Below are 26,260 nucleotides of genomic sequence, written 5' to 3' on the forward strand. Positions count from 1 at the left end.
GAATTTGAAGGGAATGAAAAATTCAGTAAAGTTTTGATTTAGGGGTCACTTTATTGCTAATTTTACAGCCCCACAAATTTGGTATTATTCATATCCATTTCTAGATGAGGAAAATAAGACACAGAGTTTTAGTCACTTCCCCAGGGCCACAGAGCTAAGTGGCAAGGATCTGAGCACAGATCACACCCCAGAAACTGGGCTCTAGCAACATTCTGATTGGCAAGCAAACCCATGAAACAGATTTAGAAAATGTTCACAGCTGGGTTTGTATTGCAAGTCTTGGAACCCATGTTAGTGTGCTTAACCCTGGAGAAGATTGTAAAGAAATAATCAAGTTAAACCTCAAGAATAAAGTAATCTGAAGGTCTTGGTAAGGGAAGTGTCATATAATGATTAAGAACATAGCTTTTTGTATTTTTACAGTTGGCTATCAATAAAATGACATGACAAAAATTTCAGATGGTAAAGTAGTTGGCATTTTGTCCCATACATATAGCTATTTCTGAATCCAAACCCCTCACCTTTTCCACCCTACTCATTAAGAAGGTCCCAGGGGCTCTTGTCCTGTAGACAAAAATCATTAGCCCTCTCAACTCCCCATTTACAGCTTGTGAAAACTATCATTTTCTAGAAAAATGTAGAAATTATTCTTGCGCTCATCTTCATTAGCTATTAGAGAAATGCAAATCAAAACTACAATGAGATGACGTCAGAGTAATGGCGGGGTAGGAAGCGATTCCGATAAATCTCCCCCAAAACTCAACAAGATCTTCAACCAGAAACAGAAAAACCTATACTTGGAGCCTCCAGATGCTTCGCAATACACCCGAAGGTATGGTCGAGTGAAAAATTGGCTAAATATATAACCAAACCCCGAAGGAAATAGGGAGTAAGAAATGCTCCGCCTTCCTCACTAACCTAAACAGGGCGGCTTTCTCTGGTAACTGTGAATATAGAAACTGAGGCGGGCAAAGGGGGTGAATAGATTCAGGCCACGGCACAAACGGCTGAACCAGGCTGTGGCACGGAGATCCAAGCCGAGGAAAAACTGATCCTGTGGCAACCCGGGCAATACAAGCTAACACTCGCGCCAAACCCAAACAAAGAAAGACAAGCGGGGCGGCCATTTTACCCGGTCTCCTGGTTGGTGCGCAGTTAGTGGGCGAGAGATTTCTTCCTAGGCCCCGAGAGTGGGTGCCCGTGTTGCCCCACGGAGAGGCAGGGTCAGAGGCCTTTCTGTGGGCCGAGGGCAGAGTCTCTGGGCAGCCCCAGCGCCCTGGGAAAGCCACGCATGGGAGGGAGTGAGAACTAATTCCAACGGTGGAAATTTTCCGTGCTGCTGGGGGTTTCACTCAGAGGGAAACGCGGCCGGCCTCATATCCAGGTTTGCGCGCGCAGATAGTGAATGAGAGATTCCTCCGAGTGCCTCGGCAGTGCGCGCCCGTGTTATCACACAGAGGGGCAGAGTCAGGGGCCTTTGTGTGGGCCAAAGCGGAATCTCGGGCCGCCCCAGCGCCTTGCAAAAGCCGCACACGGGGACGGAGCGAGACTCAATTCCAACGCTGCAACTTTTCCCTGCGGTTGGGGGTTTCACTCAGAGCGTGAGACTGCTGGCCGGATATCCTCGTCTGCGCGCGCAGCCAGTGAGTGAGAGTTTCCTCCAAGCGCCCCGGAAGTGGGCGCCCGCCTGTGTTACCGGACAGAGTGGCAGACAGAACCAGAGGTCTTTGAGTGGGCGGAAAGCCCGCCTGATTATGCTAGCAGCTGTGACTGACTGAGCCTTACCCAGAGCCCTGTGCTGAGTGGAAATAGAGTGGGGAGTTGCCAGCTCTTTGAGCCTCTTACTATCCAGGCAGAGGCAGCAGCAACCCCATAGCTGGATTATCAGGCTACTAATTGAGGAAGGAAAGACTAGGAGAAAGGCTCCAGGAACACGGACTCTCTCACTGTTGGAGCCTATAAATGCTAATAGCCTCGACTGCCAACGAGACTAAAGCACAATACACGACATTGCCATAGAGACTTATCAACTGCAAACCTCTACCTGAGCGTGCCAAAGGGGCAGAACCCGGGGTACAGAGTCACCGACCAGGAAGAGGGAGAGAAAAGAAAAAGCAAGAAGATAACCTCTCAAAATCAAGAATAATCTGCAGACTTTATAACCTATCCCATTTTATTATATTTGTTCGTTTGTTTCTCTTATCTTCATTCTTGATACTTTTTTTCCTCCTCCAATTTGGCCGATTAACTCTCTGCCGGTCTTACTCTCTCCTCTCCTTGAACTACACTACCCATAAGTGTTACATCTCCCATCATCTTTTCTCTTCTCTTCCTTTCTCTCTATGAGGGTTGCACTCCAAAACCGTTAACTCTCTCTCTCTCCTTTCTTTTTTCTTCTATTAGTGGTTCCCTCTTTTTTTCTCTCTCTCTCTTTCTTTTCTCCCTCTATATTAGTTTCTTCCTTTCTCCTTTACATCTCCTCTCATTCAAACCTCAATAACAAACAAATTATCTTATCTGGGACTCAAACTTATGTTTGTGGCATTTTTGGGGTTTTTTACTTCACCTTTTTAACTCACTAGCAGTGCTCCCATCCCTGGCTCTCCATTTTATCTAGTTCTTGTTCCACTAAATACAATAGTAATTTTTTAATTTGTCTCCCCATTTTTCCGTTTTCCTCTTATTCCTCTCATCATAACTCTTAGACAACCAACACCTAAAAGCAAATCATTTTATTCTTGACCCAAATTTTTTCCTTATTTGCTTTTTGTGGGTCCATACGCTCATTTTTTTTCTTTTTTTTTTTTTCTTTTTCTCGTTTTTCTTTTTTTTTTTTTTTTTTTTTTTTTGCCCCTTTATTACTTTTCCCCAATTCAGGCCCTCCATCACAGGCATTGTTTGTTATAATTCACAGTTCACCACAAGATTTTCTCAAGAAAGAGGGGAGAGGAGAGGAGAGGAAAAAAGGAGGGGGGTAATAATTTCCTTTTTTAAAAAAATTTTTATTTTATTTTATTTTTTTTTATTTCATTATTAATTTTTTTTAAAAAAACAACTATTTTCGATTTTTTATTTTTTTATTATTTTTTTTAACTTTTTATTCTTTATTAAATCTCATTAATACTATCAACAAAACCACCCTCAGATGCCATTAAGGAAGAGAAAATCTAATATCATGGATACAAAAGAAAGAGAGGTAACACAGCTAGATGAGGAAAAATCTATGGAGAAAAAATTTAATATATTGGAAACCTTGGAGCTAAATGACAGAGAATTCAAGATAGAAATCCTAAAAATCCTCCGAGATATACAAGAAAACACAGAAAGACAATTTAGGGAGCTCAGAAAACAACTCAACGAACACAAAGAATATATGTCCAAGGAAATTGAAACTATAAAAACAAATCAAACAGAGATGAAAAACTCAATTCACGAGCTGAAAAACGAAGTAACAAGCTTAGCTAATAGAACAGGTCAGATAGAAGAGAGGATTAGTGAAATAGAAGACAAGCAACTTGAGGCACAGCAGAGAGAAGAAGAAAGAGACTCAAAAATTAAAAAAAATGAGATAGACCTACAAGAATTATCTGACTCCATCAAAAAGAATAACATAAGAATAATAGGTATAACAGAGGGAGAAGAGAGAGAAAATGGAATGGAGAACATACTCAAAGAAATAATAGATGAGAACTTCCCAAGCCTGTGGAAAGAACTAAAGCCTCAAGTTCAAGAAGCAAACAGAACTCCGAGTTTTCTTAACCCCAACAAACCTACTCCAAGGCATATCATAATGAAATTGACACAAACCAACAGCAAAGAAAAAATTCTCAAGGCAGCCAGGGAAAAGAAGAATACAACATATAAAGGAAGGCCTATTAGATTATCATCAGATTTCTCAGCAGAAACTCTACAAGCTAGAAGAGAGTGGACCCCAATATTTAAAGTCCTGAAAGAGAGGAACTTTCAGCCACGAATACTATACCTATCAAAGCTATCCTTCAAATATAAAGGAGAAATAAAAACATTCACAGATACAGAAAAGATGAGGGAATTTATCATCAGAAAATCCCCACTCCAGGAATTACTAAAGGGGGTTCTCCAATCAGATACAAAGAACAAAAAAAAAAACAGAGCCACAAGTAAAAGCTCCAAGAAGAACACAATAAAACCAAATTTAAACTGTGACAACAACAAAAAGAAAGAGGGGGAGAAGATGGAGATTAACAGTAGCAAAGGACGATGGAGTGCAAAAGTACTCACAAAATAGTTCGCTACAATGAACAGGGTAGGGACCCTTTTCATTATTCAAAGGTAACCACGATTGAAAAAACCACCACAGAAGCACATGAGATAAAAAAGATAGCAACAGAGGAAAGATGTATGGAATACAACCAAATAAAAACAAAAGATAGAAAAACGAAAGAGAAGGATCAAACAAGACACAAAACTAACAGAAAGCAAGATATAAAATGGCAATAGGGAACTCACAAGTATCAATAATTACACTAAATGTAAACGGATTAAAATCACCAATAAAAAGGCACAGAGTAGCAGAATGGATTAAAAAAGAAAATCCAACTGTATGCTGCCTACAGGAAACTCATCTAAGTAACAAGGATAAAAACAAATTCAAAGTGAAAGGCTGGAAAACAATACTCCAAGCAAATAACATCCAAAAAAAAGCAGGTGTAGCAATACTCATATCGGATAATGCTGACTACAAGACAGGAAAAGTACTCAGAGACAAAAATGGCCATTTCATAATGGCTAAGGGGACACTGAATCAAGAAGACATAACAATTCTTAATATATATGCACAAAACCAAGGAGCACCAAAATATATAAGACAGCTACTTATTGATCTTAAAACAAACACTGACAAAAACACAATCATACTTGGAGACCTCAATACACCGCTGACGGCTCTAGATCGGTCATCCAAACAGAGAATCAACAAAGACATAGTGGCCTTAAACAAAACACTAGAGCACCTGGATATGATAGACATCTACAGGACATTTCATCCCAAAGTGACTGAGTATACATTTTTCTCCAGTGTACATGGATCATTCTCAAGAATTGACCATATGTTGGGCCACAAAAACAACATCAGCAAATTCAGAAAAATTGAAGTTGTACCAAGCATATTTTCTGATCATAAAGCCTTGAAACTAGAATTCAACTGCAAAAAAGAGGAAAAAAATCCCACAAAAATGTGGAAACTAAACAACATACTTTTAAAAAATGAATGGGTCAAAGAAGAAATAAGTGCAGAGATCAAAAGATATATACAGACTAATGAAAATGACAATATGACATATCAGAATCTATGGGATGCAGCAAAAGCAGTGATAAGAGGAAAGTTCATATCACTTCAGGCATATATGAACAAACAAGAGAGAGCCCAAGTGAACCACTTAACTTCCCACCTTAAGGAACTAGAAAAAGAAGAACAAAGACAACCCAAAACCAGCCGAAGAAAGGAGATAATAAAAATCAGAGCAGAAATAAATGAATTAGAGAACAGAAAAACTATAGAAAAAGTTAATAGAACAAGGAGCTGGTTCTTTGAAAAGATCAACAAAATTGACAAGCCCTTGGCAAGACTTACCAAGGAAAAAAGAGAAAGAACTCATATAAACAAAATCCAAAATGAAAGAGGAGAAATCACCACGGACACCGTAGATATACAAAGAATTATTGTAGAATACTATGAAAATCTTTATGCCACTAAATTCAACAACCTAGAAGAAATGGATAAATTCCTAGAACAATACAACCTTCCTAGACTGAGTCAAGAAGAAGCAGAAAGCCTAAACAGACCTATCAGTAAAGAAGAAATAGAAAAAACCATTAAAAACCTCCCCAAAAATAAAAGTCCAGGCCCTGATGGCTATACCAGCGAATTTTATCAAACATTTAAAGAAGACTTGGTTCCTATTCTACTGAAAGTCTTCCAAAAAATTGAAGAAGAAGCAATACTTCCAAACACATTTTATGAGGCCAACATAACCCTCATACCAAAACCAGGCAAGGATGGCACAAAAAAAGAAAACTACAGACCAATATCTCTAATGAATACAGATGCTAAAATACTAAACAAAATACTAGCAAATCGAATACAACAACATATTAAAAAAATAATACATCATGATCAAGTGGGATTCATCCCAGAATCTCAAGGATGGTTCAACATATGTAAAACGGTTAACGTAATACACCATATCAACAAAACAAAGAACAAAAACCACATGATCTTATCAATAGACGCAGAAAAGGCTTTTGATAAAATACAACACAATTTTATGTTTAAGACTCTCAACAAAATGGGTATAGAAGGAAAATATCTCAACATGATAAAGGCCATATATGATAAACCATCAGCTAACATCATATTAAATGGCACTAAACTGAAGGCTTTCCCCCTTAAATCAGGAACAAGACAGGGTTGTCCACTCTCTCCACTCTTATTTAATGTGGTACTAGAAGTTCTAGCCAGAGCAATCAGACAAGACAAAGAAATAAAAGGCATCCATATCGGAAAAGAAGAAGTAAAGGTATCACTGTTTGCATATGATATGATCCTATACATCGAAAACCCCAAAGAATCCACAAAAAGACTACTAGAAACAATAAGCCAATACAGTAAGGTCGCAGGATACAAAATTAACATACAGAAGTCAATAGCCTTTCTATATGCCAACAATGAAACAACTGAGAAGGAACTCAAAAGAATAATCCCCTTCACAATTGCAACAAAAAAAATAAAATACTTAGGAATAAACATAACAAAGAATATAAAGGACTTATATAATGAAAACTATAAACCATTGTTAAGGGAAATCGAAAAAGATATAATGAGATGGAAGAATATACCTTGTTCTTGGCTAGGAAGAATAAATATAATCAAGATGGCTATATTACCCAAAGCAATATACAAATTTAATGCAATTCCCATCAAAATTCCAATGACATTTTTTAAAGAAATAGAGCAAAAAATCATCAGATTTATATGGAACTATAAAAAACCCCGAATAGCCAAAGCAATCCTAAAGAAAAAGAATGAAGCTGGGGGCATTACAATACCTGACTTCAAACTCTATTATAGGGCCACGACAATCAAAACAGCATGGTATTGGCAGAAAAATAGACAGACCAATGGAACAGAATAGAAAGTCCAGAAATAAAACCACATATATCTAGTCAAATAATTTTTGATAAAGGGGCCAACAACACACAATGGAGAAAAGAAAGCCTCTTCAATAAATGGTGCTGGGAAAACTGGAAAGCCACATGCAAAAGAATGAAACTGGACTACAGTCTCTCCCCCTGTACAAAAATTAACTCAAAATGGATCAAAGATCTAAACATAAGACCTGAAACAATTAAGTACATAGAAGAAGACATAGGTACTAAACTCATGGACCTGGGTTTTAAAGAGCATTTTATGAATTTGACTCCACAGGCAAGAGAAGTGAAGGCAAAAATTAATGAATGGGACTACATCAGACTAAGAAGTTTCTGCTCAGCAAGAGAAACTGATAACAAAATAAACAGAAAGCCAACTAAATGGGAAATGATATTTTCAAACAACAGCTCAGATAAGGGCCTAATATCCAAAATATACAAAGAACTCATAAAACTCAACAACAAACAAACAAACAATCCAATAAAAAAATGGGAAGAGGATATGAATAGACACTTCTCCCAGGAAGAAATACAAATGGCCAACAGATATATGAAAAGATGCTCATCTTCTTTAGCTATTAGAGAAATGCAAATCAAAACGGCAATGAGATACCACCTCACACCTGTTCGATTAGCTGTTATTAGCAAGACAGGTAATAGCAAATGTTGGAGAGGTTGTGGAGAAAAAGGAACCCTCATACACTGTTGGTGGGAATGTAAAGTAGTACAACCATTATGGAAGAAAGTATGGTGGTTCCTCAAAAAACTGAAAATAGAACTACCTTATGACCCAGCAATCCCTCTACTGGGTATATATCCCAAAAACTCAGAAACATTGATACGTAAAGACACATGCAGCCCCATGTTTATTGCAGCATTGTTCACAGTGGCCAGGACATGGAAACAACCAAAAAGCCCATCAATAGATGACTGGATAAAGAAGATGTGGCACATATACACTATGGAATACTACTCAGCCATAAGAAATGATGACATCGGAACATTTACAGCAAAATGGTGGGATCTTGATAACATGATACGAAGCGAAATAAGTAAATCAGAAAAAACCAGGAACTGCATTATTCCATACGTAGGTGGGACATAATAGTGAAACTAAGAGACATTGATAAGAGTGTGGTGGTTACGGGGGGGGGGGAGGGGGGAATGGGAGAGGGAAAGGGGGTGGGGAGGGGCACAAAGAAAACAAGATAGAAGGTGACAGAGGACAATCTGACTTTGGGTGGTGGGTATGCAACATAATTTAATGACAAGATAACCTGGACTTGTTATCTTTGAATATATGTATCCTGATTTATTGATGTCACCCCATTAAAAAAATAAAATTATTATAAAAAAAAAATGAAGCTAAAAATACAACAACAACAACAACAAAAAAAACTACAATGAGATACCACCTCACCCCTATTAGGGTTAGGGTTAGGGGTTATCAACAAGACAGGTAATAACAAGTGTTGGAGAGGCTGTGGAGATAAAGAAACCCTCATCCGGTGTTGGTGGGAATGTAAAGTAGTACAACCATTATGGAAGAAAGTATGGTGGTTCCTCAAAAAATTAAAAATAGAACTACCATATGACCCAGCAATCCCTCTACTGGGTATATACCCCCCAAACTCAAAAACACTGGTACATAAAGATACACGCAGCCCCATGTTCATTGCAGCATTGTTCACAGTGGCCAAGACATGGAAACAACCAAAGAGCCCTTTAATAGAAGACTGGATAAAGAAGATATGGTACATATATACTATGGAATACTACTCAGCCATAAGAAATGATGACATCGGATCATTTACAACAACATGGATGGACCTTGATAATATTATACTGAGTGAAATAAGTAAATCAGAAAAAACTAAGAATTATATGGTTCCATATATAGGTGGGACATAAAAATGAGACTCAGGGACATGGACAAGAGTGTGGTGGTTACCGGGGGTGGGGGAGGGGAGGCGCACAAAAAAAAACCAGATAGAAGGTGACGGAAGACAATTTGATTTTGGGTCATGGGAATACAACATAATCAAATGTCAAAATAACCTGGAGATATTTTCTCTGAATCTATGTCCCCTGATTAATCAATGTCACCCCATTAAAATTAATAATAATAAAAAGAAATTATTCTTGCACCTGAGGTGAATCAAAATAAGAGGAAACAGAAAACAAACAGCAAAAGGACATTAGAAGACTATAGTTTCTCTCCAGGCTTTTTTTCAGCAAGGAGGAATGAGAAACACAAAGGAAAAAAATGACAAAATGAGGGTCACCAGTAAGCAATAGCCAGGTCAACATCCAAATGACCCAAGAAAGGCAACATACCTCATTTCTCAAAAAAATATGGTCTCAAAAATAGTTCTGTCCATTGTCATTGTGTTTCATCCACATTGGTTACCTAGCTGTATGGCTCCAAGTAACTCCAATGACCTTCTCTGCTTGAGAAGGTTATTGGATGTGGATAGATTGTCTTTACAGACTGTCTTCCAGGACCCACATTATCATTCTTCAAGGAAGACCAAGGGAGACTTAACTCTTTAGAACTTGGATGGTCACAGTTCCCTCTCTTCACTCTTATTAAGAAACACCAGCATTTCCATTTTAAGGTATGAAGAGATTGCTGGGTTCCAGCTCCTGCCTTTTATAAATTCTAAAACATAAGCAATTTCCCAGGAAATATTCCTTCTTAAGTAATGGACAATTGGGGACACAAATGGCTAATCAAGCAGGCAATTATACTTATTTTTACAGCCCTCAGGCCTCCCCTCTCAACTCCAAAGAATGAGTGATAATTAGGGTTTCCAACTTTTCCTCATAATAATGATGGGTAAACAGTGATGCTGCCTCTCTCACAACTGTTGGGGGAAATAATAGTAGGGATGCCTATCTGGAGCAGTGATCTAAAGAGAAGAGTCTATTTGTTTGCAAACCCCACTTCTGTGTGCTTTGCTGTAGCGGAAGCAACTGCATCAGGCTCAGAAAGGCCCGCGGTCTTGATAGAGGGTGAGAAAGAGTGACAAGGACTCATCCGGGTCCCAGCTGACATCTGAGGCCACAAATAGCTAGCTCTGCCTGGCATCAAGATAAAGGGGATGCACTTGTCAGGAGTCCTATAATTTCATTCTTTTCACCCTGTAGTGGGGTCACAGCTGCTTTCAACAAAAAGTGGAGGAAACAGAAGTTAGAACACTCTTTTTGGCAAAGCTGGACCAGAGGGACATTAGCACCATTAAGGCCTTGATCTGCAGTCTCACATAAATATAAGGAAAAGTGGTTTTCCCCCTATGAAGTAGACCAGTGTTTTTCAAACATCAGTCCACCAGAAATTTTGTGCTGGTCCACGAAAGAGTTAATCACCCTGATGTTGTATGAAGATTATAGACCCAGTGATCTTAGTCAAATTTGTTTATGCCACTTATTAGCCTGGATCATCAATTAAAGTACTATAGAGTCTGTCTTAGATATCTTTGGAACTTGTAGGCTTGTTTGAACAACCTTTTGCAACTTGCAGAGCATTTACAAATCATGAGCAATAGACAGAAAGCATTCGGACAAACTTGTATTCAATGCATCGTCCATGTAGAGTTCGGAAATCAAGCACCAGCTTTTACCATATTGTACTGTTATGCACAGTAAGATAAAACTTTATTCGTTGCACGTTTCCATTTTCGGCCAGCTAGGTCCCCAGTCCCCAGTTATAAAAAGGTTGAAAACCACTGAAGTGACAATACTCTACAAGCATAGGTCCTCATTTTACAGTAAAGTGCACTGTTTCATTTAGATAAATGAGAAGAAAGCCAGGAGAATAAGACATGTTTGGGCCAATATTTCAAGAAGTGTATGTGTGTTCAGCTGACTTTTCCTACGAAATCTTTCAAAACAGTCATTTTAGGGACTAAACAGTTACTTTTCATGAGACAACTTTTACTGAATATATATTCAGATGACTTTATGAAATCATTGTAAGACTCTGTTGCAACAACCAACATTTATTAAAAACTTTCTTTGTGGCCCTGGCCGGTTGGCTCCGCGGTAGAGCATCGGCCTAGCATGCGGAGGACCCGGGTTCGATTCCCGGCCAGGGCACACAGGAGAAGCACCCATTTGCTTCTCCACCCCTCCGCCGCACTTTCCTCTCTGTCTCTCTCTTCCCCTCCCGCAGCCAAGGCTCCATTGGAGCAAAGATGGCCTGGGCTCTGGGGATGGCTCTGTGGCCTCTGCCTCAGGTGCTAGAGTGGCTCTGGTCGCAACATGGCGATGCCCAGGATGGGCAGAGCATCGCCCCCTGGTGGGCAGAGCGTCGCCCCTGGTGGGCGTGCCGGGTGGATCCCGGTCGGGCGCATGCGGGAGTCTGACTGTCTCTCCCTGTTTCCAGCTTCAGAAAAATGAAAAACAAAACAAAACAAAACAAAACAAAAAACAAAAACTTTCTTTGTGCCAGACACTGTTCTGAGGCTACAGGGGTGAACACATCCTTACTTGACAGACACATCTCTATGAGCCAGAATTGATCATCCCCAAAGCATGTGTCAGATACCTTCTATTCCTTAAAATTTAAGTATATATTATATGAAAAAGTCCTTCTATAGTAAGTCTGGAAACCACAGGATTGGAAAAACATTTGACATCTCACCTGCAGGACATCAATACAGCTCTAGTGGAAAATCCCTGAGAAAAAAACATCTACTGAGCATTCCTGACACTTGTTTGGCCCCAGAACCCTTTTGTCAAGCAGCTTGTCTAGCTGTCTGAACACCTCTCGAAGGATCAGTACTGCTTAATGCAGTGGTTCTCAAAGTGTGCGCCAGGGCACACTGGTGCGCCCTAGAAGATTTCCAGGTGCACACTATGGTATTCCAGAGAAATATGTGCCTGTTGAGGACCAAAAAACCAACAGGGTTTTTTGGAGTTTATATTTTTGGGGAACAGAGGTTTGGGGAATTGGTTGTAAGCTGACAGTCTGCCCAACCCCCCACCTCACTTGCCTGATTAGGTTGCAAAAGGCTGTTAAGCTGTGTTGCTGGATTGTTTACACTAATCCCCCATGTTCCCCAGAAAGACTGGAGGCAAGTTTCTTCTATCCTTTGTTTGGTGTAAAGTTAAGATGATATGTATGTGGGGGTTTTCTGCAGTCAGCACAGTTAAGAGTAAAAAGAGAGGAATTCTTCAATGTATTGATGAGGAAATGAGAGTTTGCCTTTCAAATATATGCCCAAACATTGAAGAAATTGCTAGGACACATCAGGTTCATGTTTCTCATAAACACAAGAATGAAAAAACTTAACACATTTGTTCTGGGACCTGCTGAATTTACTAAATCTTACTAAGAATGTATCTATATATATAAGAAAAGATAACTTTTTTGTCTTTTTAAAATTTTTTAACCCTTCTTTATTATGAATTCTAAAAAGCATAACTCAAAAAATGTAACATAAAAATGTTTTTTAATGTCAGAATAAATTTAATTTTGTCATATTTATTTTTAATTACCATAAAAGCACGCTTGGACTTTATATTTTTTTCTTTAATATTTGACTTAATTATTATAACATATCTTTTAGAAATTTGTATATAGTGCGCATACAATTATTTGTAGGATTTTAAACGTGCCCGACTTCAAAAAGTTTGAGAACCACTGACCTAATGGCTCATTGTATCAGACAGATTCCCTCAGGCCTTACTACTGCAGAGCTGGCAGGGCCTGTCTTTGCCTGAAGGTTTTTTCTGGTATCCGCACCCACTGTCCACAGGCACAGCTGGCTGGAAGTGGGGATGATTAATACTCTTGGGAGTAGACTTGGATCATCATAATTAGTACAGAAATCCCCCAGTTCCTTTGTTCCAGGGCTGGGGGTGACTGCGGTGTTTGTTCTACATAGACACCTGAGTTTCCCCAGTATTTGGCATCCCTAACAGACTAATACACATAGTTTATGAGTTAAAGCCAGGGCTCATTCCTTATTGGAGCTACAGTTCCTTCCAGTGGGGATTTGTTAGACAATGCACCCTTTATTTTACTTACTGCTCTCTCTTTCCTGTCTTACTTCTGCTCTCCCCCTCTAGTGTTCCTTTCACCCCCCACATAATCTACTTACTATCCAAGCCTTGTCTGCTTCTGGGGAAAACAACCAAAGCTTTTAAGCTGTGTCAGATAGTACACATTTATCACATTTAGTCATTTAATGATCAAGCTCACTCTTGTCCCCAGAGAATTAGGATGAGAGAAGCAAGGCTGAGAGATCACAAAGCATTATGGACTGAATTGCATTTCCCTTAAATTCTTATGTTGAACTCTTAATGTGCAATTTAATTATATTTAGTGACAGGGTCTTCAAGGAGATAATTAAGGTTAAATGCAATCATAAGGGTGGGGGCCTAATCCAATACAACTGGTGTCCTTATAAGAAGAGAAAGAAGCATAAGAGATCTTATGCTATATGAGGACCCATTGAGAAGACAGCCAGTAAGAGAGGCCTCACCACAAACTCACTATGCTGTCACCTTGTTCTTAGAATTCTAGGCTCCAGAACTATGAGAAAATACATTTCTGTTAAGTCATCATCAGTCTCTGGTATTTCATTATGGCAGCCCTAACAGACTAATATTACACATAGCTTATAAGAGTTAAAGCCAGGATTCATTCCTTCATTGAACACATATTATGTGCTGAGGGTTAAGAAAAAAAAATAATGACACAAGGCAGACAGGGGTACTGTCCTCTCAGAGACCTTCACACAAAATACACGTCAAATTCCAATTCCACAAAGAGAAGCAACGTCATGCCATAAGAAGGTCCAGGAGATCAGGTAAGGCATTTCTGAAGGAATTCTCCTGGTTTGAAGATTATGGAAGAGGAGAGTCAAACAGTTAGAGAGGGGAAGGATGGTGCTTCAGTGGAGGGAACAGTAGGCAAAGAGGTCACATGTGAGTATGAGTAGCAGGGTGAGTATGAGGAACAGAAAGAAGACCCTAATTTATCCTTAGAGACTAGGTGCTTGGTACATCTGACTCTAGGTACTTTAGTGATGTTGACTGGAGTAGGAGGAAAAAAAATCCTGAAATATAACCATGTCTTAATCACTGAAACCTGTGTATATTATACAGGCAAAAACAAAGGGTCTTTGCAGATATAATTAAGCTAAGCATACTGAGATAGGGAGATCCATGTAGACCATAAATGCAATCACAAATGTCCTTATAAAAGGGAATCAGGGGAGATTTGATGAGATACACTCAGAATTGAAATATGAACACAGAGCAGAGAAAGGTTTGAAAACACTAGATGTTTGGTGTGATGTGGCAACAAGCCAAGGAATGCTGGCAGTCACCAGAGGCCGGAAAAGGCAAGGAATGGATCCTCTCCCAGAGCCTTCAGAAGGAGGAAAGCCCTGCCGACACCTTGATTTTATATTTTTGCCCTCCAGAACTATGACACAATAAATATATAATTTGTAACAGTAGACATATAAAACTAAAACCGACTTGCCCATGACCAGGTTCAGAGTCCCAGGAAAAGATGCAGTGATGGCCTCAGTGATGACTGATATTAGGGAAATACCTACCATCCCATTTCCTGCATCAAGACTTCTAGGCAATATCACTTCACCTGGTAGAAATCAGACCTGCTCAAGGTAAATACTGTGCCAAGAGAGCCTTCTCTTGGTGCTATCCTTCCATGTCCAGGTCTCCTTGCTCCTGCTACTGACCCAAACACCCACAATCTTGTTTGAGCAGAGCAGCCCGAGAACTTTGGCCTCTTGTATGACCTATCAATAAAGGGAAGCCTTAAAAAACATTTTAAAGAGCATAAAAAAGAACCCTTCAAGGTCTATGCTTTTTCTTCTACTCTTTCCTCTGCCTCAGTTCACTCACACCTTCTCCCCTCAATTGGCAAATTGCATTCATTCTTCAAGATCCATATTGAAGTTGGAAATTGTTGCCAAGATAGAGGAAAGTGAAGCAGCCTGTGGGACTGAGAAGAACTTTTCCTTTGCTCCTCACAGCTCATCCTCCCCTTCTTCTCCTACCTGGTCCCTTCCAACAGCAGCAGCAGGGCCTGGGAATGTGTTATACATGCAGATTCTTAGACACCATTAAGCTCCTGAATCAGATTCCTCATTTGAACAAGATCCCCAGGTGATGTACATGCACATTACAGTTGAGAAGCACTGAGCTACAAAGTTAGCACTGCGTGTCGACAATTTTAGCTCACTATGATCAGATTTAAAAGATGGATAGTTAAGGAATTTTAAATGAATGTGTTCTGCTTATTTAGACTTTTATTAATGAGTCAATGTGTAGGAAGTAAGAACGGTACAATGCTGAAGCCTTCTCAGACATTCAGGGGAAAGGCATACAACACGAGTGTGTGTGTATATAAATTTTATGTACATTCAGGACAGTCCTCAGTCCCCCGTGAGGAGACCTACAAAAGAACCACCCTGGGGAGAATGATTCGGAATGATAAGAGCAATGGATAATCTACTATCAATAGTTTGGGTTTCCTGTCTTAAGCTTTCTATTAAGCAGGGCTCTAATTACTTCAAGTGTAATTACAAGCTTTTACCCTTTCCCTGACTTCATTAGCAAAGGATGGAGTGGAGGGGGAGTTTCAGAGAGGGATTGAAGGACTGCTGTGTCTTAATTATCCACCTTTGCCTCTGATGATGGGAACAAGGCCCCATCCTCACCACAAACAACCTAGCTCAATTATTAGTCAGAGGCCACCGCACCGCTGTCCCTCAGCCACATCACGTGGCATTCAGGAGAGAGAGGACAGAGCTGCATCTCCAAGCAGCCTAATGTCCAGGGTGGAGCATTTTGTCAGCTCAAGGGCACAAGGCACCTTTTCAACCACCATGCTTGGCAGGTTGTGACTTGTCTCTCCAGTGAGGCTGGCTTCCGAGTATTAGTAGTCTGCAGGATAGTAGAGAAGTGGAGAAATTCTTTGTCCATTTCTTTTTTTTTTTGGTGAAAGAAGCTTTGAGGTTGTTAGACTAAGCATTTTTTTTTTTTTTTGTATTTTTCTGAAGCTGGAAACGGGGAGAGACAGTCAGACAGACTCCCGCATGCACCCGACTGGGATCCACCCGGCACGCCCACCAGGGGCAATGCTCTGCCCACCAGGGGGCGATGCTCTGCCCCTCCGGGGCGTCGCTCTGTCGCGACCAGAGCCACTCTAGCACCTGGGGCAGAGGCCAAGGAGCCATCCCCAGAGCCCGGGCCATCCCTGCTCCAATGGAGCCTCGGCAGCGGGAGGGGAAGAGAGAGACAGAGAGGAAGGAGGGTGGGGGGAGGAGAAGCAAATGGGTGCCTCTTCTATGTGCCCTGGCCGGGAATCGAACCCGGGTCCCCTGCACGCCAGGCCAACGCCCTACCGCTGAGCCAACCGGCCAGGGCAGACTAAGCATTTTTGTTATTACTAGTTAATATGTGAAGGGAGCAGAACTTAAAGGAACTAAGGTCATACAACTACTAGAGTCATAATAAATACTACTCCAAGAGCACTTACGTACCAGCCACTGCTCTAAAGCACCTCACATGTATTGATTTATTTACTTCTCATGACAGCCCTATGAAATAAGTATTATCATATGCCCATTTACAGAAGAGAAAACTGAGTATAAAGACTGTATTAGTTTGCTAGGGCTGCCATAACAAATTAGCACAAACTTGGTGGATAAAACAACAGAAATAACTCAGAGAATGACAAATAACATATGATTTCATTTATATGTATATTCTTAAAAACAAAATTTAAAAAAAGAACAAAAATAAACTCAGATACAGAGAACAAACTGATGATTGCCAGATGGGAGAGAGTTTAGGAGACTGGGTTAAAAAGGTGAAGGGATTAAGAAGTACAAATTGGTAGCTACAAAATAGTCACAGAGATGTAAAGTATAACACAAGAAATACAGTCCATAGTAGTCTAATAACTCTGTATGGTAACAAGGAGTACTAGAATTATCAGGGGATCACTTTGTAAGGTACAGTGTGTCCGTAAAGTCATGGTGCACTTTTGACCGGTCACAGGAAAGCAACAAAAGACAATAGAAATGTGAAATCTGCATCAAATAAAAAGAAAACTCTCCCAGTTTCATATCTATTCAGTGCAGTTCGATGTGGGCTCATGCACAGATTTTTTAGGGCTCCTTAGGTGGCTATCCCATATAGCCTCTACAGACTCATTACTGACTGATGGCCTACCAGAACGGGGTTTCTCCACCAAACTGCCGGTTTCCTTCAACTGCTTATCCCACCGAGTAATGTTATTCCTATGTGGTGGCGCTTTGTTATAAATGCACCGATATTCACATTGCACTTTGGTCACGGATTCTAATTTAGCGAGCCACAGAACACACTGACCTTTCCTCTGTACCGTCCACATCTTGATCAGCATGGCCGTGGGCTGCTCTGTTGTATACACAGTGTTATGTCATCATTTGCTCATGCGCACAAGCTGCCACATCATCCTACAGAAACTGGGAGGGTTTTCCTTTTATTTGGTGCAGATTTCACATTTCTATCATCTTTTGTTGCTTTCCTGTGACCGGTCAAAAGTGCACCATGACTTTATGGACACACTATATATAAATGGATAGCCACTATGCTGTATACTAGTATAATATTGAATAGCAACTGTAATTGAGAAATAAAAGAAATTATTTTAGGCCCTGGTCGGTTGGCTCAGTGATGTGTCCAGTGTATGGATATCCTGGGTTCAATTCCTGGTCAGGGCACACAAGAGAAGCACCCATTTGCCTCCCACCCCACTCTCTTTCTCTCTCTCTCTCTCTTCTTTCTCCTCTCCTGTAGCCATAGCTCAATTGGAGCGAGTTAGCCCGGGATGCTGAGGATGGCTCCATGGCCTCCGCCTCAGGTGCTAAAAAATGGCTCCACTTGAATGGAGCAAGATCCCCAGATGGACAGAGCATCGCCTCCTAGTGGGCTTGCAGGTGAGTCCCAGTCAGGGCACATGCAGGGAGTCTGTCTCCACCTCCCGTCCTCTCACTAAATTAAAAAAAAAATTATTTTTAAAAAAGGTATTACCCATGAGGCTCAGAATGCTGACTCTAGTGTGGCACCAGGCAGGTTAACCATTAACCTTTCTGAGCCTCCATTTCCTCTTCTGTGAAATAGTGATAATATTATCTACTCCACAGGTTTATCATGTGCATAATGTGTATTAACAAAATCCTAGCATCAGGCACATTCAGATAGATGTTCTTTGCTCCTCTTTTCTCTCCCATCCAATGAATCCTCTCACGCAGATAACTATGGTCATTGGTTGGCATGGACTGGGGTCCTGGCAGTAGAAGGGAGGGAAGGAGTGGGTAATTGATGGGGCTTCACAGTTGATTGATGGATGGGCTCTGGGTGGGGAGAGTGAGAGGCATGAGGGAAAGCTCCCAGGTTTGGACACAGGTGCCATTCACTGAGCAGGGCACAGTGGAGGAGGAGCAGATGGGGGGGATGAGCAAGGGCCAACAAGAAGAGATGGTGAGCTTGGTTTAGAGCTGTTAAATTTGAGATGTCTGTGAGTCACCGTGGTGGAGTTAGTATCTAGGTACTGTTGAATGCATGAGTCTGGGGCTCTGAGAAGAGGCCTGATCTGGAAGTCTCCAACACGTGCTTGATAAACAGAAGGGCAGGAGCTGATGGGGGGATGGATGGAGGAAAGAAAGGACAGGGTCTGAGAGTGAGGCAACCTTCTCAGGCTGAGACCCACAGCAATGTCTCCTCACTATGTCTGCAGCCTCTGAACACACCCTGTGGGGGCCCAGCCTCTGGGACAACAAGGGAACTGGGGATCACACCCATCTGGGTCCTCCTTGCTCAGGCTGGGAATAGAGATGGCTCCAGGGGGAGTGTGGGTAACCCAATTTGGAGCAGGTCCACTTTCTGGTCTGTGTGCTGATCGAGGCTTCAACAGGAACAAGATTAAAAGGGGAGGCATAACAGGATGCAGGAAAAAGAGTACCTTTGTGTACTGTACAGGGTGGTGGAAGTTCCTATGAGGTTTCTACATGGATATGTGGTAATTTTCATTAAGAATCCTTCAGATGTGTGCCCTCCAAATAAATAAAATGTATGCCCAAATATTCCACTGTTACGGTTTTATTCTTAAAAAGTCAGAGGGCATGAACTGCTCACAGAAATTAGGGGATATTTTATAGCTTCATATTCATTTTGAAATATCCCCTAATTCGGCTCATAAAAATTAGGGGATATTTTATTGCTTCATATTCATTTTAAGACATCCCCTAATTTTTGTGAGCAGTATACTGGCTTTTCATTATTATTGTTACCATTAAATACATTATTCATTGAATGAATGAATGAGTGAATGAATGAATGTCTGGATGGATGAATGAATTCATGAGTTATTTCCATCTGATTGCTATCCTTAACTGCTCTGTGAGCCATAGGTCTCTGCCAAGGGAAGAATGAGGTTGGGCGTATTTCAGATAAACTCACAAGTGGGGTATCTATTTGCAAATGGATGTCACATGTCTTCTGGAGCTGGCAGAAAGAGATTTTTTAGATATCGGAGTCAATTTATCAACTTATGGAAAAGGCTGCTTCTGCTTTGACCTCTGTGAGCAGTTTTACAGTGACAGCATTTAGGCAGAATTGCTACTCCGCTTTTGCCAATCTGCAAAGGGTTGTAGAAATTGAACGCAGTGTGGTAGGCAATGTAGTATAATGGGGAGGCCACTATTGAAATCACATCAACTTAGGTTTAAATTTTAGCTCTACAACTTTCTGTCAGCATGATGTCGGATGAATTAGTTGAGCTGTCAAAGCCTAGTTCTTGACCTATTAAGTGCAGACGATATTGGCTTCACTTAACATGACACCTGGGATACAGCAAGTCCCCCAAATATCAGTCTTCTTCCCTTCAACTGACCACTTTTGAGAAAATCAGTGGGAAGATTTGGGAGATCTGTGGAGGGATATGTACCCTTCTCTTATTAAGTATAAGAAATGGAAGCCCAACAGTAATACAGTATAGTAGTGAGGTAGGAATAGCTTAGCACTCTGAATTTGAATCCAAATACCTATCATGGCATTGTAGCTCTGTCGCTTAAGGAAATGTATCATCTTGGGCTATGGATGATGATGATTATAACATCGATAGTACTGAGCTCACCAATGCCCAGCACATGATCAGCTATTAGTAAATGTTAGCTATGAAAAGGACTTATTATCATGAAAGAACCATAAAATATATTGTTTTAGTTGGGACAGTTTTGAAAATGAAAGGGACGGTGTTTAATAATTAAACCATGACTAGAGTTACAAACTGGAATGACCAGGGCAAACAAAGTCCTAGGTTACCCTATTGTTACCAGGCTAATTGACATGGAAGGCTGCAATTCCTTCCTTAGAATAAACAGAGGACAAGAGCAGCAAAGATCTAGCCCTGCACCAGCCTGGCTAAGCTCAGCATTGCTTTTCTCTCCTTCAGCAATGCAAGCCTTTTCTTTTCTAATTTATTTATTTCTTATTTTTAGAGAGAGAGAGGAAGGAAGCGCGCGCACGAGAGAGAAACACTGATCCGTTGTTCCACTTATTTATGCATTTATCTATTGATTCTTGCATGTGTCCTGACCGGGAATAGAACCAGCAACCTTGGTGTACCAGGACGATGCTCTAACCAACTGAACTACCTAGCTAGGACTCAAGCTTTTCTGGTTCCACTGAAACTCCACAGCAAACTGTCTGTAATAGTAGTTTGCCTGGTTTGAATTTCACTGGAGACGCAGAGGTTTGAAGAATTTCTGCTCCTTTGCTTCTGATAGCCAGCTTGGGGATGTGTGCAGAGCTCCGGCTCCTGGTAAACAGAGTGGGCGAAGCACAGTAACCAGGTCACTAGGGGTCTCACTTGGCCTGCCCAGGTGCACAGAGGAGCCCCAAAGGCTCATACTCTGTCTAAAACAAAGTTAATAAATTCACACCTGGCCTCATTTTGTCCTTAAATCTGAAACCAAGTCTCCTGGGAGTGATTCTGTCACCCACGCAGTTACTGTTCTTTCTCCCCTGAACCAAATTAATAAAAAAAGTCTCTTTTCCAAATTAGACTTGATTCTAGCATAATTCTAGGCTTTGTGTGTGTGGGTGGGTCATAATCTCCTTGCAGTCTCAAGGATGCTTCCTTAATTTATTCTTTATTAGTGCTCCAAACCCTCCTGGGTCTCTTCTGTAATCAAAAATAGTATTATACAAAATCAGCATCGGATTACCCCAGCAAAGCCTTCTCCCTGGGGCGGTGCAGTGGGGGCTAAGGCTTCGCCTGCAGTCTGTAAAATGCTCTCTCAAACACCTAGGGGAGAGCACAGCCTCAGCAGACACCTGGCCCCACTGCATTGCCCGCAAATCCCCAAATTAGAATTTTTTGCGTGTTTTAAAGTTCTTCCAATACTTAAGTGCCATGGTCCTCTACCTGAATATGAGTTCTCTAACATCAGCAGGCAAGACTATACTTTCAGGGATCATTTCTATAGTTTCTAACATCAGCAGGCAGGCTTTATTATGATGTTTTAACTAATATTTATAGTAGAAATATGTCCTCCTAGTCCTTTGGTATGTGAAGAAACGGGGACTGTAAGAGCTAGCACCATATCTTTCTCCCCTCCTTTGGGAGAAAAGAAGAGTTTAGTCTTCTTACGGATACACTGGATATTCAGAAATGTTTATGATAATCAGCAACTAGATTTCATAAGTAGCCTAAATTGATTTAAAAAAAAAGAAATTTTGGGAAGTTTTAAAATAATCACAATACTCTTTATAAAAGTTCAAAATACATTTTTGGTAAGTAAAAATATTTGGTAGAGAATTAATTTGGGATTACTGTATTATTTGGTGAATTAACTTTTTGGCTATCTGATTCTGGCAAACTGGTCATTCTGGCATACTGATAATTCAGTTCATGGTGTTCTAGTGTCTAATGCTTCAGGGCTAAGACAAGTATAAGTTATTTTTCTAGAAGGCACTCGGGAATGCTGATCATTGAGAAGGTATAGCAAGACAATGTTGGCTGGGGAAAGGTGAGGGCTGAATAATGGGGAGGGCATGCGTAAGCACCACGGAGACAGGGTTCAGATTGGATTTTTCCAGTTAGTCGTTCTGAGGGGGTGAACAGGATTGGAACAAGCAAAGTAGAAGCTGTGGTAGAGGCCCTGGGGGGCTAGCTGCCTTCAAAGCCAGATGGCATATGTGGCTTCTTGTATGGGTGGAATAGGTAGGCACCAGGTCACATTGGTGGGGCGAGCTGGCGGCCAAGCCTGGCTTAAAGGGTTGGGACTACAACGGACACTAAGGGTTGTTTTTCAGTAATGACACGTCAGTCCCTGCAAATTCTCATCCAGGTCCAGCGCGCTTGCCCTTCTTCCCTGTAGACAATCATATGGAGTTAGGCGAGACCGCATATTACTGTGAATGTAGATGGAACAGGGCCTGTGAAAAATATGCCCAATTTAATTGCTACAAAATATATCTTTTAAAAACTACCTTTGAGGTTAAGTAGACACAAGGAGCTGCTTTCCTAGCCTGGGTGCTTGGGGAGGAGAACCAGTCTGTGGCTCAGTGACATGTTAAGTCATAGATGAGCAGGGGTGGGAACCAAGAGTGCCCTAAAATGGGATGAGAATGCAGGAAAGAGGTTTGCTTTCAAAGACAAGTGGGGAGGAAAGAGACGAATGAGAATCATCGACTACTGAACTGGTAAGAACTTGGAGATGAATCAAAACAAAACCTTCCCTTTATAAATGAGATCACTATGTCAGAGAGATTAAGCAAACTGCTTAAGATCACATAGGGAATCGGTGGCAGATCCAGGATTTGAGGGCTCATGATGCCAGTCCAGGACATCATAAAGGAGATTTAAAGGCACAAAGGGGGGACTCCAGAGAAAGTGGAGGGATTTTCCTAGGAATTTAAGAAGATTACTTTTCTGACAAAGAGAGCAGAGAAAAAGGCAAGAACTAATTATGTTCTCCTCGGAGGACTCAGGGCTTGCTCACTCACATTCACTCTACATGAATCCCACCAGCCAGTGGATGGGACAGGCAGGCAGCATGGGAAGCAGCACGACTTCCCAGGGCTTCTCAGCCGGTTCATGGCAGTTGAGATGATGGTCCCTACTTGTGACATCATCCATCACTCATGTAGCTTCTGCTTACAGTAATTCTGCAAAGTGAGAAAAAGCTTTTCATGTAAGAGGCAGAAAGTAGATGAGTTGCGAGCTGTAATGTGTAAATTTGACTTCCACGGGACATCGATTTTATGCCATGAATATATTAGATGTTGTGCAACAAAACACCAAACTGTGGCATCTCACTGTGGGCATTACAGTGAGCCTAGATAACACTCCGTACTGTCTAATCTCAGTGTCCTCCAGCTGGGTCCGTCCCAATCTGAGACCAAATTTCCATTTCATTGACCGCTTGTGGTACGCCAACCCTTCCAGGGGCCATTGTTGCTAATGTAACCCTAACACTCACCCGTATCAGGAAAGGAGCCAACAGTCTAGATAACAGTCCATTCAATTACATTTACTGAATAGGAGAAGAAACTGTGGAAATCAAAATCTTCACCAAGAATATAAACTCAAAGCCATGTACACAGTCCTTTGTGGGACTATAAACTTTATAAAACATTTTTTTTTTCTGCTCTCCAGATGTTTTCTTTGTCCTCTTTAATTTCTCCAGACAGTGGGCCCAAATATTAGTTCTTTCACAATGAAAACTGATAACAGTGTCTAATACCTATTAGTATTCCTGTTCCCAAGACTCTGGGGTCATGGTTCTCAAAATGTGGCCCCCAACCAGAAGCATCCTCATCACTCGGAAATACCAATATTGGTTCCCCTGCTAAATCCTCTAAATAAAGAACTCTAGGAGTAGGGCTCAACATTCTGTGTTTTAATAAATATCTAGGTACTTTATTTCCCCATGTATAAGATACACCCTTTTCCAAAAATTGTGGGGTCTAAAAACTGGGTGTGTCTTATACAGTGGTTGTAGATTTTTTTTACTTGCATTTCCCACTTTTTCGCATGGATGAGGAGTTGTATAAATTTTATGATGAATAACACTTAAGTTCAATAACTTTACGTAATACATTTTTTTTTCAAATTTTGAGCCCCAAAATTAAGGTGCGTCTTATACATGGGGAAATATAGTAATTCTGATGCAGTTCAAAGAGAGGACAGCTTCTCTGAAGGAAGACTGCACATGGTCTTCCCCTCTCAGGAGTGAGGGCAGAGCCCCACCAAGTCTAAGATGCCTTCAATGGGCCACAGATTTCCCTGTCCCACTTATGAGAACATAAGGCAGGACATTCTTGGTTCTTTTAACTGATGTTCCCTGAACTTTGGGGGGGAAGAAACACACTGAAGAAGAGCCCCATGGCAATGAAGAAAGGAGGACTTTGCACAGCCGTGTCTTCCAAGCCAAGGAGAAGCGGAAATGCCTCTAAGAAAAGCAGTGATGAAACCCAGGGGCAACCACTGAATTTGAGTATTGGGTGTCCTGGACATGGCTGAGGGTGAAAGGCCAGGAGGGGGTACATTCTGGGCACTTCATTTTAAGATACTGGTTTTGGGAGGTTGACACATTGATACTATTGAAGAAATCAGGTTATATTTAAAGTAAATTCAGTATGCAAACTGTGAGGAAAGATAATCAAGGGTATTTTCTTTTTTGCATGAGGATTCCTATGTTACTTCTATCAGCTTTGTGTAAGACAAACAAACAAAAACCTTAGCAAGGTCAACTCCAACCTGAATTTGCATTAACAGATGCAACCTCATAATTTATACTAGTTAGCAACGAGCTATAAGAATAAATGGAAATGATTATAAGGGGGCTTAACAGTCAAACACATCTGCATTCAAGTTCCAGCTCCACCACTTACTAGTTATGGGACATAATTGAATAAGTTACCTAGTCTCAGTTTTCTCAAGAGTACCTCCGAAGGCTGTTGTGCTGATTAAACAGAGTGAGCTATAATAGTGAGTGCCTACCCCAGTGGCTGGTAAATAAAAGGGTCTATAGAAAGTTAGCTGCTATATTTATTATTGTATTATTTCTGACTCATTGTCCACTATATTGGTACATGAAGGAGTGGAAAAATATTGGGATGAATGAAGCACTTTATTAGCATGAAAGAAAAAAAAAAGACAAAGACATTGTATTAGAGAAGGGCAGATTGCTGTTCTAGATAGTGAGGGGTCATGTCTCTCCTTCACGTGCCCTCTGCTGGGTACAGCAGGAGAAGGGCTTAGCTCCTGGTCTTCTTTTGGCCAACAGAAATCCAAGGATGGTTTCCAAGCTCACCTCGAAGGATTACATAGCTTTTCACACACTCTGCATCTCTGGGATTTACCCCCCTCATCCATCTGCCAAGAACACACAGTTCTGCCTTGAGTCCTCTTGGAGGATGTGAACCTTCATCTGGCATAATTGCTCAGTGCTAAATCACTTGCTATGCTTGTACCAACTTCATGGCCAATGCAGTTTCTAGCATGCTGAGGACTGCTATTCTGTTTGCTTAAAAGCCATGAGTCCTGCTGTTCCACATGGAGGAGTGAGAATGTGACAAACTCAGATGGACAGAGCAAGTGCCTATAGACATCTTTGAGGAAACAGGCTTTGTGTGACTGTCCCCATGGGTTTTGGGAAGTCAGTTTATCTCTCCTTTTCAGCATCAGTTGTGACAAGATAGGAATTGAAACACTTTCTCCTGATTTGAAACCATTTTTACTATAAAAAAAATAGTCTGAGAAGTGTAACTACTACACTCTCACACACACACATATGTACACTGAATCCTCTGACTAAATAAAGGACTGAACAAGCTCGAGGTAGAATAATAAGCACAGTTTGACTAACTGTCCAGGACACGGGTGTTCTGTCATAACATTTTCATGCCTTTTACTGCCACCTTCACTTTTGAAACAATGTGGGTCCCTACAAGTGTCAATTCTTCCCACCATTGCCTTGAGGCTTACCACCTTAATGACGGCTTCCCTATCCTGAGTGCCCTCTCTGTG

General features: G+C 41.0%; 1 protein-coding gene and 1 pseudogene across 5 annotated transcripts in view; one reads left to right on the plus strand and one right to left on the minus strand.

Annotated features, from left to right (window-relative positions):
- CPNE4 (copine 4) overlaps nt 1–26,260 on the minus strand; it is a 518,608-nt gene that overhangs the window by 151,800 nt on the left and 340,548 nt on the right. The window lies entirely within an intron of this gene.
- Nucleotides 21,680–21,873, plus strand: LOC136382636 (small nucleolar RNA U3; annotated as a pseudogene).

The sequence above is a fragment of the Saccopteryx leptura genome, chromosome 10 (assembly GCF_036850995.1).
Source record: "Saccopteryx leptura isolate mSacLep1 chromosome 10, mSacLep1_pri_phased_curated, whole genome shotgun sequence".
Lineage (NCBI taxonomy): Eukaryota > Metazoa > Chordata > Mammalia > Chiroptera > Emballonuridae > Saccopteryx > Saccopteryx leptura.